Raw genomic sequence first — 17,986 nt, forward strand, 5'->3', positions numbered from 1 at the left:
CTAAATTTTCGGTGGCGTATTACCACCTTCCTCAGAGTTAGGTAAGAGACTGTAGGTAAAGGATAGCTGAGGGAAGGGGAAATAGTGGGGAGGTAGGGTCCAAAGAGGGGGGAAAGAGTGTGTTGAGGCAATTAAGGGATTATCGATTGATATTTAAGCCAGGAGGAAGAAATGCTTTGAATAGCCATATGTGCGTCAATTCAATGGAATTAAGTTTGAGTGGGTGGTCTGTGGGGGGAAGGGAGGCCAAAACTGATAGGTACATTGTAGCAATCATTGAATTGACGCCGATGAGTGGCCGCATGTTTCGCCACTGGGAGGGACGCAAAGTGAGAGGAAGTGCACGATGCCCTGTGGTTATTGATTTTTAGGTTAAGGGGGGTTGAGGATTTGCCTATATAAAAGGAGGGACAGTGTTGGCATTGAATGAGGTAAACTCCATTCTTGGAAGTACAGGAGGCCGCAAAGGGGTGGTGGTAGACAGGTGACAAGATGACTAGGGATAGAAGGAGGGGCAAAAATTTGGGAGGTTTTGCATCTAGGATGACCACAGGGCGAAGTAGTGGGTGACTTCTGTAAGGGGTTAGTTGAGCGGAATAAATTTGAAAGGTTAGCAGGTCGTCTGAATGTGACAGTAGGGGGTTTGGGAAAAAGATTGGCTGTCGACTTATTATTTTTTAGAATAGGGAAGAGGTCTTTGAGGATAGATTGCAGGGATTGTATTCCAGGAAAGTAAGTGGTGCAGAGGGTAAGGTCACGTGGTTTGCTTCTATTGCATGGTTCAGCGGGGCAGTTTGCTGGGGGGAGGGGGGGTGTTTGAGAATTTTTTTATACAGGAGGGACTCTGGGTAGCCTCTATGGATGAGGGAACGGTGAAGGCTGTGAAGAAAATTATTCAGGGCATCAGGATTATTACAAATACGGTGGCCTCGAATGGAAAGGGAATAGGGAAGGGAGCGTTTAGTGTGGGAAGGATGACAACTGCTAAAATGAAGGTACTGCTGCTTATTCGTGGGTTTTACATGGACAGAGGTGAGGAATTTGTTGTTGACGAGAGAGATATTGACATCAAGGAAGGTAATCTGCGAAGTAGAAATGGTTGATTTTAATTAAATAGTTTTATTTTTTATTAGATAGTTTTATTTAATATTGTACTTGCGGATCTGCATCTACATAACTCAGTGAGGGAAATTCAAACAAGGCAAACCATTTCCTTTCTCCGCCGTCCAAATACGCACCGATCACCGAGTCTCCCCAAGCCAGAGCATGACTCGCGATGAACTCCGTAGCATGGAGGCGCATTCGACGGCATCATGTGCGCACATTGGGAACGCTACTCTGAATTTTCCTTCGCCTATCTCAACGAAACGGCAAAAATCACTACGGGCTATAGCAAGGTTTCTTTTAAGGTATACAAGACAGTAAAGAGATGATTCGAAGGGCCACTTATTTGAATGCAGTTGATTTTGAAGACGTTTTTCCGGAATGACTGACGAGCACATTGCCAGAACGCGTTTTTCTTTCGATCGAGAATGATATGTTCCTATCTTGATTTAAGATGCCTTTGTCAGCAGGCGAAAGGGGGAAAAGAAGTCAGCTTGTTGGAGGCAGGCTTATTCATAGCGGAAACGTAGCTAAGGATGAATAAAAATTGAAGCACCGTGTACTACTCTGAGAAACGCAACAGAGGCATTGAAAAATCGTAGAAGACATCCACCTGAGAAGTGACCGATTAGGACCTAGGTGTACAACCTGAGATGTTTTTGCTTGCAGATAATAAATCGAAATGCTGCTGAGATTTCAAATTTAATAAAAGGAGAGATATTGTCCCAAGTGAAGTGTGAATTCAATGGAGTATATTTTTCGTTCTTCATTTTTTTCCGCATTAACTGAGATATTTTATTTGACCCTTAAATACTGTAAAAAATAATTTGACATCAATATGTCGAGCATTGATTTAATATTACGAAATTGGTTTTCAAAAAATGGAAGGAAAGTGAGTTATATAATTGCAGAAAATAAAATTTTTTTTTGCCACTAGTTAGGAATAAATAAAATGTTAATTTTGTTTTGCGAGTTATGGAATTTACCTCGAAAAATTGTGTCGTCAATCAAAGGCTATAGCGGGTTAAGATGGTAAAATCTGCACTGGGCTGAAATCTTATTTAGGATTATGCACTCGAAAGTAAATATTTAGAAACCCCTTCAGCGAAATTTTTAGATGCCTAGGTGGTCCCACGGTCCTTTTATCGTAAAAAACGTGTTTTTTCGAAAAACATTTTTCCTGAGCGATTCTTTGCTTTAAAAAATCTGAAAAAATTCATGAAAGTATATTTTTATGCCCAAATACACCCTGATTTTTTTCATACTTTTTGGGTCAAAATTGAGTTTATGAAAATTATTTTAATTTTTTCATGAATTTTTAGGTTATGTTAGTAATATTTGGCAAACTTTTAAAAAATCATTTTTTGTGTATTTTTTATTGTTCTTTTGAATGGCCGTGTTAGATTTGCCATTTTTACTCCGGAAAATCTTCAAAATTTGAAAAAACCCAATTTTTGGTGTTTTCCCCATACTTTTTAGCAGATAAACTCTACCGCATGTCAATTAATAACGATTTTTAAATTATATTTTCGTTTTTTTAAGTGGTGGGATCAGATTTGCCGTTTGAGCTTTAAAGAATCTATAGCCCAGCGTATTAGTGAGCTCCCTGAATACATTCTGCACGGTATACAACTGCTACGTAAAATCTCTAATATGATAAAAGGGAAAACAATAAAAATTAAATATAAACTACGCTTAATTACCATCATTTTATTCAATTTTGAAATTTTATCGAATTCGAATTACAATTGTGGTAGAAGCCGCATACTTTAACAGCTAGTCAATGAGTATTTTCGCATTTTAAAGGGAGACTTGGAGTCTTTGTGAAGATTATTTTGTTAAGATTATTTGAATGTGTTTGGGAGGATAATACAGAACTATTGGTGAATTGATGAGATATATTGTTGTAATGGCACGCTGGGGATATTGTTTAATTATGTGTGCGGGATTGTTGCGAGGAGTGTGCAGTTTGGCTGAGGGAAATATATTGTTGACAGTCGGTCGTCGCTCGAGAAATGAACTGATCGGTGGTATTTTCGGTGCGCGACATTTATTTGAAATAAATCAACATTCCGCCCTGATGATGAGTGCCGAGACGGTACTTGAAACGTTGGCCGTTATAAAAACATTAACCCGGTGGGAATCCCGAGAAGAGTTTACCCACATTATTCGCCGAGAAAGTGTAAAATCATATTTCACAATGAACATTTTGGTTATAGCATTTATAAATAATGAGCGGCGGAACCGATTTGAATCATTTTTGACTTATTATAATACCGTAAGGAAAACATTTAATAAAACTACAACAATTAGTATTACAATTGCTTGTCAGAAAGGCATTTTCTCTATCTACATAGGGTTGACCAGGGCATGTTACGCAGAATTTCTTTCTGTGAATTTTCTAATTTTTATGTTTTAACTTATCAAAATTTAGACATTGTGGTTTTATGAAGCAGTTAATAAAGTCCAAATTGTGGCGAGCCATTTATAACTCGGTTTGGTAAAAGTGCACTCCGTAAACGTGCCCCGTAAGTAAACGAACCCGAGTGTACACTACACATTTGGGTTTATTCTGCACTAGCACCTTCTGATATACAACAGTTTTTGCTTTGTTATTAGACGCACGAACAAATGAAGCGAATAGTTTACCAACACTGAACATGACACATATAATTGTTCATGAGAAAAACATGGATTTCCTAAATTCAGACTACAAACACTCAACGGTTGACATAGGAATTAGCTAATCATCATCGCGAATGAAGCACGAATCCGAAATTTGAATTTATTTGAACTCTTAGGGCATATCAGATGGGATCATGGGAATCCTTGGAATGAGAATATCCTCATCTTCGAATTTTCCTTTGAATATAACCGCGTGAATCACATTGATTATCGTTTTTTATCACCTAATATGTTCCATTGCATATTTTAGGTTTCAAAGGTTCATGACCACCGAGTCAACCTTCTGCTGTACATTTTGCGTTGGTCACACCTAAGAAGTTTAAAAATGCAGATGGATAGTTGGTGACTTCATCTATTTTTGTAACACAGTCAATAGATTTGAGTGAATGCAGAATACCGATTATTTGCAAATTTCGAACTTTCGAAGAAGTAATCCACATCTTTGTCCTGAGCCGCCAAAATTGCTTGCTCGCTCTAAAATTTGTGATTATTGTGCTCATCAGTCATGTTCGAGAGCACTTTGTTGAGGAGTTCATCTTTCGATGAAACGAAATTGCAAAAATGCCGAGGATATGAAATAAATCCGCTCGATTCGTCGACAAGAACACGGCCTTTACCGATAGTCAAACATTTTTATGAGGCTCACTTATTAAATTGGTAAAAACAAAACAGATCATTTAGTAAGTAGAATGACCGACTTGAACTTTCCTAAAAATGTCCCCTAGCATCCATATTAATTTCTTCCATGAACTGATATTATTTTTAAATGTTAATTCTGCTATTCGAGGTTGATACGAATCCAAAAAATTCTATTCATCTAGAAAATCGTTCAAACATATGTAGCCGTTCTCGAGTTACAAATAGTGTAACTAACACGATTTACGACTTTTTTATGAATATAAATATACTTCGATTAAATAAATAAATATCATAGAAACACTGAAAAAGGGACACTCACAAAATGTTTTTCAGACGTTTCTCTGGGGTTACCCACCATTCTCAATGCGTGAGACAGGATTGCTGATGTCTTCTGTGGAGTTTAGGGGGGGGGAGGTTGAAGGGGTAGATGGAGGTGGGGAGGGATAGGCTGGTGGCTACTGAGCGACGTTTAGCCCTGGCGGTTTGAACGCTGTTTCCACCCAGGTGTGCTGGGTAAATTTTCTGGTAGTATTTCGATTTAGGAAAGGGAAAAGCACTGCTCGAAGGAACTATTTTGTGTTGGAGTACTGGTTCAACGAATGAGGGGGACTTGGTGGAGAGGCGATGGTTGTTCATTCGAATCGAGAATGCCGTGGTGCATTCTCCAATGTAGTAGGCAGGGCAGAAATTGTAGGATAGTCGGCAGATGGAATTAAAGGAAGTATTTAAAGGAAAAAGGAGAAGAGGAAGATTTGTTGATGACTGGTGGGGAGGTGGAGCGAAACAAGAAGCAGCACTTGCATCTTTGGCGGTTGCATGTTGAGGAGGGAGAAGATAGGGGGGCAGTGCGGGGGAGAGAGGGGCGGATGGATCGGAATATTTGCGCACGTTGGGCGCCTTTCTGTAGGTGATAGAAGGGCGGGAAGGGAGGAGATTGGAAGTACTTTGGTTTGCGCTGATGATGGGATAGAGGTCTCTCAAGATATTTTTTATTTCTTCGGGTTGTTTAGGCCTTCTTCTAATTCATTGGATAAAATTCTAGATTGTGCATTCGCAATAGGGTACAACATCAACAGGTTTCCACTATCAGCTCGCCGATTACATGGATGAATCCGTTCTGACAAATTAGTTGGATCTTTGCATTGATTGAAAACTAGAAAAGACATTCAACGCAAAACCCAAATGAAGTAGTATGTGATGATTATAAAGGCTATTTGCTGTATGTAAGTCAAGTTGGACGTCATATAATGACACACATATCACCCGTCTCAAGGGACGGGTGAAAAAGTGTGGAGCTCATTGCAGAAAATCATAATAATCAACAGCTTTCTAAACTAATTAATGCAATAATCAACTGCTATGTATGACCCTTCATCGCCAATCTAAAATCACTAAGTGAATATCAACGCTGGGTTTGAATGCATCCCTTACCGTCGGGTTACGGATACCCCTTTTGCAAATCCCTAACGTTCAAAAATGTGTACTAGCAATCCATAAAAAGGATACGTCAACCCTTGCCCAACTCTTAACTTGTATATTACCAGTTACCATTTAAAAAAAGTATCTAACGGTTACAGCGAATTTAAATTATTTGAAACCCATTATTTATTACAAAAGGAGTAGCCAAGGAAAAAAAAAGTTGAGATCTTAATTCCGATCAGGGGAATCGATCCAGCAACATTTACTATGACGACGTTGCATCAACTCCACTACGCCACCACGACTTTTGACGTTGAGGTCTTTATAATACATAATATCGGAACAGCAGTGAAAACCGGAGCAAGGGCACAGAGTATGCACACGAAATTAATCATTAAATCCATCAAAGATCAAAACAAAACGAAAAATTTAGTAAGTAACTTCTCCCTCTTTGTTCATATATCTTCACATGGAAGCGAAATATTTGCAGTGCGTGAGCAAGGAAAACAAATGGAGTAAGGGAAACTAAATTTTCTTGAGAAGCAGAAGTGGCGCCACAAACTTTGTCCTAAAACTTTTGAAAGTGACTGTACCTAAACAAACCCGTCTTTCGAACTGCCAAAGCATTTTCAGAGGACTAAATAACCACGTCAATAACTCTGATGGACAAGTTATCTCTTCCGCAAAATTCAGGAATCAAACGTGTGTGCTAGCAAGTTACAATTATTTAATCCTATTTTCAATAAAAAATTTCAGAAAAAAAAACAGTTTAAATATCTTTGGAAAAAAATGAAGTGCTATAATTTAAAAAGTGCGTTTAAACGCAATACGAAGTGTTTTAAACTTCAAAAACAGGCGGTTATATTATTTAGCTGTAACACGCAAATACCTATAGCAAGGATCGCTTAAATATAAAGAATTCTCAACTGATTTCAATCTAGATGCATTCGGAAGAATTGAATAATTAAGTTAGGTGCCATAGCCATAAGTTTAACCATAGTGTAGATACTAACGCGAGGAAATATCTAAAACCTGTTGGCGTTGCAAAGAATGGAGCTCATTTCAGTATATTTTCCGTCAGTTTCTACTAGACAACACTATCAATATTCTATTATTACATTTAAATGTTGTCGAAAACCAATAAGAAGTAGCATCGGGGCATAAACGTCTTAATGTTCCAAGAGAACCCATCTTCTAATTCACCCAGTGCCAACATACTCAAAGAATCACTCGTCAAGCGTATTCAGAAGGCGTTGATATCCATAACAAATATACAAGTGTAGTTAAATTTTAGTCGTCGCCTATATATTAAGAAATTAAGAACACCAAGAAACCTAAACGCACAAATTTCCACGCATCTTTTACGGTATTTTTTCTGGAATTTGAAATTTTTAAAATCTCCATGCTGGGCGGAGGAAGCCAAAAAAATTGTTTATATCTACACTTAAGTATATGACGAAGTGAAAAATCTCTTATTTCAAGTATAGGCGAAGTATTAACAATTGCAACAATTTGGCGCATAACATAATAAAATGTTGTGTTATAATGAAAATTGAAATTAGCTTACCATTTATTCCTCAGGCTCGCTCTCCGAAGAATTCCAAGAAATATCATTCGTGTAACTGACACACCACAAATTTCACATGGAATGGATGCACTGAAAATAACCAAAGAAAGACACACATTAACATAATGCTGATAGTTTACACGAACAGAGAGTACGAAAAGCATAAAATTTGAATTCTTAAATATTATCGCAGCACCATAGGGGTAATCGCACCAGTGAATGTCCACTTTAGAAGTTAAATTACAAATTTTGATTTTAGACGAATGAAATGTCGTCTAATTGCCCCAGTATAGAATTTTCTTAGTCTTGAAGGTTCATGTGTGAAATTAATACCTTTCTTCTCAGTGCAAATGGATAACGATCAAAAGTACAGCGATGAAAGGAAATACTCGTAAAAAACCCAGTGAATGTCCACAAAATCCAGTGAATGGCCACAGGTAGTACCAATGAAAGTCCAAGCCAATGAAAATCATCACTAAGTCATGAACTAAATCATTTTATTCAGAAGTTCAAACAGCTTCGAATAGTATTCAACAAGTATATCATTCCAACTTTAAAATTTCCACTCAAGATTAATTTTAAAATTATTAAATAATTAAAAAAACATGATATTATTATATTATGATAAGTATTGATACATAAGTTTGCTGAATGAAATCTGGATATTGTCAATAATTATTTTTTTGTTTTTTGGTGGCTATTTCTTGCTGAATGTTCTTACATGATCTTTTAGTGCTCTTCGGCTGTTTCGGTTCGGGGAGATGGAGAACGGAATTTTCGACATTCTCTTTATCCTCTAGCATTTTAATTTTCAAAGCTAGAGCTTCTGCTCGGGCCTGCAATTTCCTTTTCGTTTGTTGGTCCTTTTCCTTTCTCTTGGCTGTGCGCTCTTCTTGGAGAATTCTTTTCCTCTCTTTTTCGTCAGCCTCTTTTTGCATTTCCTCTTCTCTTAGTTCTTTAAACTGTTTTGATGTTATAGCATATATGGGTTTATTCTTTGCTTTTCTTTTTCGGTCACTTGTAGCAATGCGTGGGAAACTCAGGTGTTTGCTCCAAATTGTCTCATACTCTTTTTTCTTGAAAGTTACCTGATTCGAACGAGATTCTAAAGGGGTTAGTTCTTCTTCTGAGGTCTCATAAGTGTCTATTTCGGGTGAATCTGGACACGGGACATTGAAATTCTGAGGCTGATGTAGACCATTTTTCAAATTGTATTCGACGGGGGCCACTTCATTGTCGGTATAACATTCATCATTTGAGGAATTTGGAACCGCCGAAAGTAAGGAGTCTTGGTTCTTTTCTGGAAAAACCTCGAAGATCACTTGTGTCGGGTTTTCCTCAATTATGAGGGTCTCAAGCACACCTGTCTTACATGAAAGAGATATCTCGCCGTTATTCTGGAGATTCTCATAATTTTCAATTGGGATACTATTAAGGCTATCAAAAATCGTGTCATCATAAGTCGAAGACCTGGTTGTGGGGTCATCAATGGGTTGCTCCTGTGGGTGGGTAATTTCAGTTAAACTATTCGTCTTGTGTTTGAATTTCTTCCAGATGTTGTACAAAACTGTTTGGGATGGAGGATTTTTCCCTGATTTTTCAGCATTTTGAAATAGTTGTAAAATATCTGGTGGGATGTCGGCTTCAATTTCTTTAAAGACTGAGGTTCCCTCACCAGCACTATCAATTGAATTTTGGTCAGGTGCATAAGCAATTGTTCTGTGTCTGTTCGACATACACTTGGAGTAATCTGGACGGTTTGGATTGAACGGAAAAATACCACAAGTTTCAAATGATTTTCTTATGAGATCGGGTTTCATTGCTGAATCATAAGCTATCTTGAATAATGGAGCGAAATTTATTTTGGTAATTGGTTTTGTGGACTCTTGGGTGTGTTTTATCACCGTTTCTTTCCAAGCTTTCTTGAGGGGTCGGAATATGCCAACATCACATGGCTGCATAATATGAGAGGCGTTCGCTGGCAAGCAGAATAAAATAATTTTGTTTTTCACACAAAAATCATGTAAGTCTAAGTTTATGTGCGAACTATGGCCATCAAACAGCAACAGAACAGGGAATTTCACCCCCTTTGCTTCTAGCTCAGGTTTGAAGGCATTCGCAATGAACTCATAAAAAGTAGCACTGGTCATCCATCCACTATCACTTTTTCCAATAACAAAATTTTCAGGCATTGATGCGGCTATATCTCGAGGGATTTTCTTGTAAGGATATACCACCATCGGAGATATGTCTTGTCCAGACGCGGAAAAGGTACAAAGAGCCGTGATGGACTTTTTCTCTTGACCCGATTCAATTGCATAGACATTTCTCGTCCCCTTTTCCGCTAAGACTTTGCCAGATTTTGGGCACAGCTGGACTCCCGTTTCATCTAAATTAAAAATGCGCTCAGGATCGGATAGAATATCGTCGCAGCCCTCTTCCACTAGGAACGATTTTAATTCGAAAAACCACGTCCTTAATGTTTCCTCAGTAACAGCTGCACGAGCTTTTGATAGTATTTGTGCATACCTGAAGCTTATTTGGGGATGTCGTTTAAGAAAAAGCTTCATCCATTTCACTCCTGGTCGGTCATTCGTGAATGGATTTTGTCGTCCAGTTTCTTGCATAATCCTTTGCACCGCATCTTTCACATCGTTAGTACGTACTGGGTAGCCTATTTTAGCTTTTTCTAATATCCACTTTTCAATTCTTGACTCCTCTTGGTCCATTAAAATACTTTGGGGTCCCATTTTTCTATGGCTGGGCACCTTTTCATGTATTTTATTGAGAAGTGTCGACTTCGGAACTGCATATTGCTTGGCAGCCTTATTTGCACTCAGTGATCCCGCCCGTACTGCTGCCACTGCATTTTCCAATTCTTTTTCGGTATATCGAAATCTTGAGTAGGGCCTTTTCTTATTAACTGCTTCCGCCATGCTACAGAAAGCGAAAATATTCTAAATTAAGATCCAGAAGTTTGGTGGTAAACAATCATATCTACCCCCCAAAAAATCGGGACATTCACTGGTTTTCTACGCGTTCCAGTAAATGATCGAAATGGGCATTTACTGGTATTTCCGCTTATAGCCGATACCAGTAAGGTGTCCGCCAAATTTTAAATGTAATAATTATATATTTTTAAGATTAAACATACCTGAATGAGCTCCAATTAGCAAGCAATCAAATACAAACAACGCTATCACCTAGTAACCAGCGTAAATATTTTGGCGAAGAAAATACTTGGTAACCTCTTGTCTTTATCGACTTTTCAAATGCCTCTCGATCATTGAAATGCCACGCACTCGTTTTGGAGATCAAAATAATGTTGTTATAAACTTCCAGACGTTCAAAAACAGAATGAGAATATATTGGGTAATATTATAAGAAACCAATTTACCCAATTACTACGAGGAATAAACGTATAAATCTTTTTGCATAGAAGATTCACTTCAGCCGGACATTCATTGGTGCATGGGCAAAGACTGGTGCGATTACCCCTACGACTATTACGATGATGGAAAATTTTAGGTAATAAACGAAGTTGGTGAATAATGATAGTTAATACACTAATTTATTCGATAATCCTCCCTTTCCCAGTCAACACAGTATTCGTAATGAGGTCTTATATGAACTCATACGTTGGACTCCTTTAAGATTCCACATTAAGAGACATGAAAGGGCCTTTAAGACCTCACACTTCATGAGGTCACATGAATGATGTCTTAAAGACCGCATACTTCATGAAGTCTTGAAGACCTCACACTTCATGGGGTCTTCAAGATCACACACACACGAGGCCTGAAAAATCAAGTCATGTATATGTTAATGAATTATAATTTCAATCGTAATTATATATTTCTGCGTGTATAATATTTTTTCTTCCTTCAATTAACTCTTTATATTAAGAGATGGTTTCGTAAACTTCTCCCTCCGATTCTATTAAATAAGCTGACACTTCCACTTTCCGCTAGGTCCGCCATTGTGTTGTCGTGTTATTCTACTGCCTTGAGCTCAGACGTCTAGTTTATGATTAATATCGTGTGTACTCCATGGCCTAGTTCTTGCTCGTGTTTTTCCTTGTGTCTACGAACGTGAATCAGGATTCCATCGGATCTGAGATTGGCACGAACCTTGTGGACATCATGATGTGTTACGTGCACGGAGACTTGGAAGGTAAGTTTCAATGATTTTATGTGTCCGATTCTTTATCCACTTGTTAATGAGAAAATCCATTAATAATACTATTTTCAAAGCTGGTTAAGTTCATGCTTATCATTGATTATCGGTAAATATATCCATGTAAAATATTTAGGTGGAACACGTTCTGTAACGTGCCTTTGTTGTTGTTCACGTTTCATCTCAGGGAAAAATTTTTGCTTTGTAACTGCTTTGGAAGCCTTTTGAAACTGCTTTGGAACACCAAAATCTGCATTGGAACTGCTGTGAAACTCATTTTCACTCATTTGTACCAAAAATTAGAAATATGAAGACGTTTGTAACTCATTTGTGATCCCCTTTGGAACTCCTTTGTACAGAGTGTGTTCGTTTGGATTTGCTTTCTACTCATTTGGAACTACGTTTGAACGATTCGGCAGGATTTCCAGACGTCATCATTCGTATTGTAACTGCTGTGTACGGTGAAAATTCATTTGGAACTCCCTTTGAACGAGATGACAGGATTTCCGGGCGTCATCATTCGTATTGTAACTGTTGTGTACTGAGAAGATTAATGTATAACGGCTTTCCATACGTTTGTAATTCTTTATGAACAAATCCATGCGATTTATATACGTCATCATTTGTTTTGGAACTGTCTTCTACGCGCCAACATACCATGGCCAGGTTCAGTCTGATACGTTTGGTCGAGAAAACGAAAATTCTTTAATATATGCAATAAAAATGCATACGTGGTTTAATAAGAAATAATCGCAAGTCAGTTAATAGAAACGGAACTACCAAATAATCACTCGAATTAGTTTAAAAATTATTCTATTTTCCTTGTGGCTTAATCGTATTATTGGGTCCGATTTGAAATGCGACGAGATTATCTTCACTACGTACCGAGAATTTTGGTTGCGTATAATAAAGGTATTCAATAACAAATTCATAGCGCTCGCGTTTTTTTTGCGTTTCCAACTATATTATTATCGTAAAAATTCAATGTCTATACTTTCAAAGTATACTTCGCAATTATAAATATTGAGAATTTTACGGCATATTTGCAACCTTTTCTTTCATTGCTTTCGTTCTTTGATGTTACCGGAAAAGTAGTATTTTGCATAGATTAATATACATAAAACCATAGAGTAAGTATATAATATACTTACTCTATGATAAAACATACCGATGTATTGTCTTCGCGATCCCTAGGAAATGGTTTATGTCCATATTTGGATCCGTATTTTAGGGCTGAATTTTTTCGCCATGAATCCCTCCTTCGAAAATATATTTCAATGTCGAGGTTGACAAGTTCGATTACCCGGAAAGGCCTTTTTTCGCATTTCCCATTGCATTTTCAGATATTTAACATGACGGTTTTCAAGAAAAAATATCCAGAAACGAAGGCATTTCACTCAAAAATGGACACTGAATGATCCACATCAACCACGTAAGATCGGAATTAAGCTCTCGATAAGGACTTTCTTGACCACCAAAGTGACTTACCCCTCACTCCCCTATAAGAAAACATGAAACTGATGAAACACTTGTGAAGCTTGTCGAGCTTGAAGGTCTTTCGTTTATGACTATTGCTTTGCAAAGCAATGGAGCTATAGTGAAATGGCGGCACTGCCGCACTTCCATTCGTAATAGTCATTTTGCCTAAATATCCGAAACAGACTAAAATTAACTTCAAGAAAATTGAATACGCCATCTTGAACTGCAACAAAGCAGGTGGCATAGTGTACAAATAAGTTCCAAATGGGTGTCCAACTGGTACAAATCAGTTTCAAAACGGATGAACGAGTGGTACATACGGGTTCCAAATTCAAATCCAAATGAGTCCCATAGCAGTTTCCAATGGAAATCCAAGGCAGTTCAAAATATGTTACAAATGAGTTGATGACATGGTAGGATGCTAAGACGTCATGAACTGCTGTGTACCGTGTTTCAATTCCACAGTAGTTCAAAAGCACATACAAATCAGTAGTACAAAGCAGATAGATGACAGTTCCAAATGACTTACACAGCAGAAATTTTTCCCCGAGATTTCATTCATTCATCGTATCCTTATAAATTTTCTGTTATCGCATTTTAAATTATCTCCGCTAATATACACTATCTCGATCATGTCTAGTACGTGTTCAAGCAATGTTTTTATTATCTCGGGTTCACAAAACAGTTTTCCCTAAGATAATTGAAGTTTATAAACTTCTCAGTTCTCAAAATCATGACGTAAACAAACAAAAGTGCTAACCGATTTATAATTTGCTTGATTTTACTTCGTAATGTAACTTATGGAACGATAAAGCATAGAAATAACGTTCACCATGTATTTAAGTTAACTTCTAAGAGCATTCTAATGCAATAGGAATGTAATTAAGTGTAAGAGTTAATCAAAAGTAGTTCACTAATTCGGTTACTCCTAAAATTAACCAAGTTAAAACGGTCATCTTCGGTGCTAAAACCGGCCCTGGGAGTATTTAGGGACTGCTAATGAGATAAATAGTCTTAATCTGGTTTATTTGATGTTATCATGTTATCAATCATAACTCTCAACAAACTTAAGTTCAATGTTTTTTTGGCAGCCTCTCTTATGAAATGGAACCCGACATCAGCAAGAGGTGTCGCCTTGGAGAGAGCGGAGAGGCAGCGGCTGTATCAAGCGGAGACCGCGTAAAGTATGCAGAGAGAAAGAATTCAAAAACTCGCGATGTTTGTTTATTGACTTTATATTATGAAGAATAAATTTATAAATATCATGAAGTTGTCTATTCCATTTTGTTTTTCTGCCGTATTTCCACCTATGGTTCTCATTAAATGTATTATTTTGCTTTATTTTAATTGGATACGTCGGGTACTTATGTCATCGGAGAATTTTCTTAAATAAAGGTGCGTAAAGTATTTTGAAATCTTAATTAATGGGCTAGTAGGGGCCCCGGCGTTTTATTAGGCTATTTCAAAGCCATCTATCAGAATTATTACGAAGTGGGTAATTTTTCTGGTTCTCCAGGTAGTTCCATTATCACACACGTGGAGGCGCCACATTTGCGCCTATATCATATTGGAACTGTTATAGGAGTCCTTTAAGACCTCTTGACTGAGCTCCTTCAGAGTCGTGTGAGACCGCGAAAAGAATTCCTATACGAGTGCATATGACCTCACGGAGACATCATTATGAGGCCATTTGGGACTCTTTTGTAGGAGTCCTACAAATTCGTCAGACTTCTTTATGACCTCATGCATGAGTCATACGTGTTTACTGGGTTATGATTGCTAAGGTGGTGTAAGTCAACAGTCGGTGAGAGAGAATTTAAGAAAAAAACCGAAAGGTCTTGGCTGGTAAAATTCCGAGTGAATTCCCGAGCATTTGCGGTGAAGTTAAACAATCACCAGCACTTGCTGACTTCATCAAAGGAGAGGCGTATATTTCAACTTTAAAAACGAAATATTAAGGAATATATCTTGAAGGATCTCCGATGAATACCATGCCACTGATAACTGCAAGGTTAGGCAATCTGCGGTTAAATTGCACAGTCATACAAATATTCTACTATCTTGGTGACACAGTCCCGAAAATTCTTTTACAATGTTCTTGCGGCAAGTGCTAAGACGACGTGAAAACTCGATCACTATCTCCTCTTGCCAACGATGGGAGACAAATCATATTTTTAGCTGTTCTCAAAACCCACTCACCCACCCACTCACAAACCCACTTAAAAATCACTCAAGAAACACGTACGGATGACCTTCAAGCACTTCGTCGACGATACACAAATACAGGCATCCCCCGAGTAACGTGCTCAGGACAAACTCTCCCTTTCATAGTGTATATATTATTCTCTTTTAAGTTGGATATAGCAAACTGCAGAATCGCCGTATTCTTCTCTGGCAGCGCTGAAATAGTTATCAACCCTTAGACCCTTAGCACACGCCGATTTTGGACGGCCGTCCACATTCCAATAGTGAACAATGGAAGGGCATGGAAGCTTGCACAATGACCGACCGCGCACCGGCACCGGTAAAAAGTCGGTTAGCTACTGATCATTGCCACTACGGATCTCGGGCGCCGGCTCAACAACCAAGTAACTTATCTTTTGACCTGTAAAAATCCGGCGTGTGTGCAAGCAGCGCTTCACCGGTAAAATATCGGCCGGTATACTACTGGCTATCCAAAATCGGTGCGTGTGCAAGAGGTCTTTCAGTAATCTTCGCAAGAATAAATACTGGCAACAATTCGCAATTCTATGTTACGATGAAGACGAATCTGAGGCGAACAAAATTGATTATTTTACGATATTAGTTCCCCTTAGTCACCATAGGCTAGAAATGATCAAAAGCCTTTAAAACTTGAAAAAAAAACGAGCGTTGTGTGACAGGGATTGTTAATATAATATGAAATGCATACCTCTAGGACCACTTCAGCGTTTAACAGGGGATAATTCGAATAAAAACGGAAGCCAGCCAAGGCCGGGTAAATCGTAACAAAAGTAAGTATTTGATACAAAATACACTCATAAGTACGATTAACATATTTAACAGTGCTATCATAATTAATATGCATTGACTCCTAACTTGCCCGCTTGACTCCTTGAATTTCCGGAGCGCTAAAAATGTCATTGCTGCGTATTTAGATATTTTTCTTGCCTTGCCCTCTATTTATTAATGATGAAAAATGAGCACCAGAGCACTCATATTAGGCACAGAATTAGCCCTCACAAAATCACAATCCGAAGGCATTTCTCACCACGGCATCCACAAATTCAAGCACGGCTCGGAATACGGCGTTCACCGAAAGCGTGTAGTCAGCGAGGTAGCTGTGTGTGACGTCACAGCCATTCGATCCTGACTTCCCGCCGAAACAGGCCGTTTCAAAGGCGCACAAATTTCAACGGAGCACTAAAGAAAATGTAATGCACCTATTGCAGAATTTTTTTCACCAATGTGAATTATTAGCCAAAACTCACCGTTATCATCTACTTAAATGGGTATTTTCGTTTGAGGTTAACACCCCTATTGGCTTGAAAATACAAAGGTAGATCAAATTTGTTATGCTTCGGAAAAATTATTAAATTTTTTAAGTAATTTGAAACAAGATATAAAGTTATGTGGATAGTAGAAGAAACTCTTGTCTTACTGATTTGGAATTGGTTTCTCCAAGCTGCAATTTGATTTTAATTTTGATGATGGTGATAAAAATGTCTCTGATAGCTAACTTAAATATTCCAAAGAGCAAATCAATGACGTACATTGGATCTTTAGGTATTCCTAAGTACCTCTTGCGGTAACTTCATTATTAAGTCAATTATATTATTGTTTCCACCAACTCCAAAACTGCCAGCTGAGTATGTGCTCGAGAATATTTCATCAACAAAAATTATGTTTGGCGACTGTATGGCAATCTCTGGTGTACTAAATCTAAGACTAAGTTGGCATCAATTAACTTCGGTGATCATTGAATAGTAGTATAAACATTATTCTTAATCTTTCGTAAATTATTTTCCTTCAAATGATTCAATAAAAATTGTTTTCGATCGAAATCCGTTCGACTTATTTAGGAAGACCGCAAGTAAAACAGTATATCACATTAACTGACGTTCTAATATATAAAAATGGAATTTAACATACATATAAAACTAACATTAAAATGATATGCACAGCAATAATACGATGTTTTTCCGCTGATTTTTGGTCATCTCGCCTTGCTGCAGTAAACAATTTCCTTCGCACACGAGAATTAAGGGGCATTGCATTAAAACGTTCTCCCGGATTTCTCATTGTGGTCGATTTACAAAGCGGTAAAAAGCAATATATATACACGCCTTCTTCCTAATTCCCTCCATTTTCACCCTCGTTATTTTTTCGCAGACGAAGGATCACAGGTTTGTTGACGGGATTAACGGGTTCCGCGAGAAGTTCGCTGTGTGTGACGTCAGCATGCCTTCGGCAACCATCGTGCCCTCTCGGAGCGTTTGAGCCGACCCTCGTATTCCACACTTTTTGCTTAGCCTTTTAAGGGTTAAATTTTTTAATAAAAAAGCGCTGAAACTGCCGCCAGTATCCCCTCGGTGTGTACTTTCATTTACAACAGTAAAAAAAATTGGTGAACAACCCTATCATTAGCCGCGTCCGGCTTTCCATACTATCAGGGGCTGCGGCGGACTGCGCGCGCGGCAAAACATCGATTTTTATTTTGCGTGATACTAACGTTAGTTGTTGATTTTTTTGGATGGACACTCTAAAACGTTTGATGTAATTTTAACTTAAATATCTCGAGGTAACTCGGAGATCCTTTCTTTTATAATCGTACGTGAACACAAAATTTCGACGAAAAACAGAGTCCTCCAATTTGTCAATTTGTATCGAATCAACTATAAATATCGCAAGACAGCGAAGAAATTAGGTTATAAGAAA

At 38.0% G+C, this 17,986-nt stretch overlaps 1 long non-coding RNA gene across 3 annotated transcripts in view; it reads right to left on the reverse strand.

Moving 5' to 3' along the window:
* The window catches only part of LOC124171514, a 60,269-nt gene that overhangs the window by 14,626 nt on the left and 27,657 nt on the right, over positions 1-17,986 (reverse strand). For all 3 annotated transcript variants that reach the window (XR_006867793.1, XR_006867792.1, XR_006867794.1), the window contains exon 3: positions 7,415-7,504. This is a non-coding gene — a long non-coding RNA (uncharacterized LOC124171514). The remainder of the gene's footprint in view (positions 1-7,414; positions 7,505-17,986) is intronic.

Source organism: Ischnura elegans, chromosome X (assembly GCF_921293095.1).
Source record: "Ischnura elegans chromosome X, ioIscEleg1.1, whole genome shotgun sequence".
Classification (NCBI taxonomy): domain Eukaryota; kingdom Metazoa; phylum Arthropoda; class Insecta; order Odonata; family Coenagrionidae; genus Ischnura; species Ischnura elegans.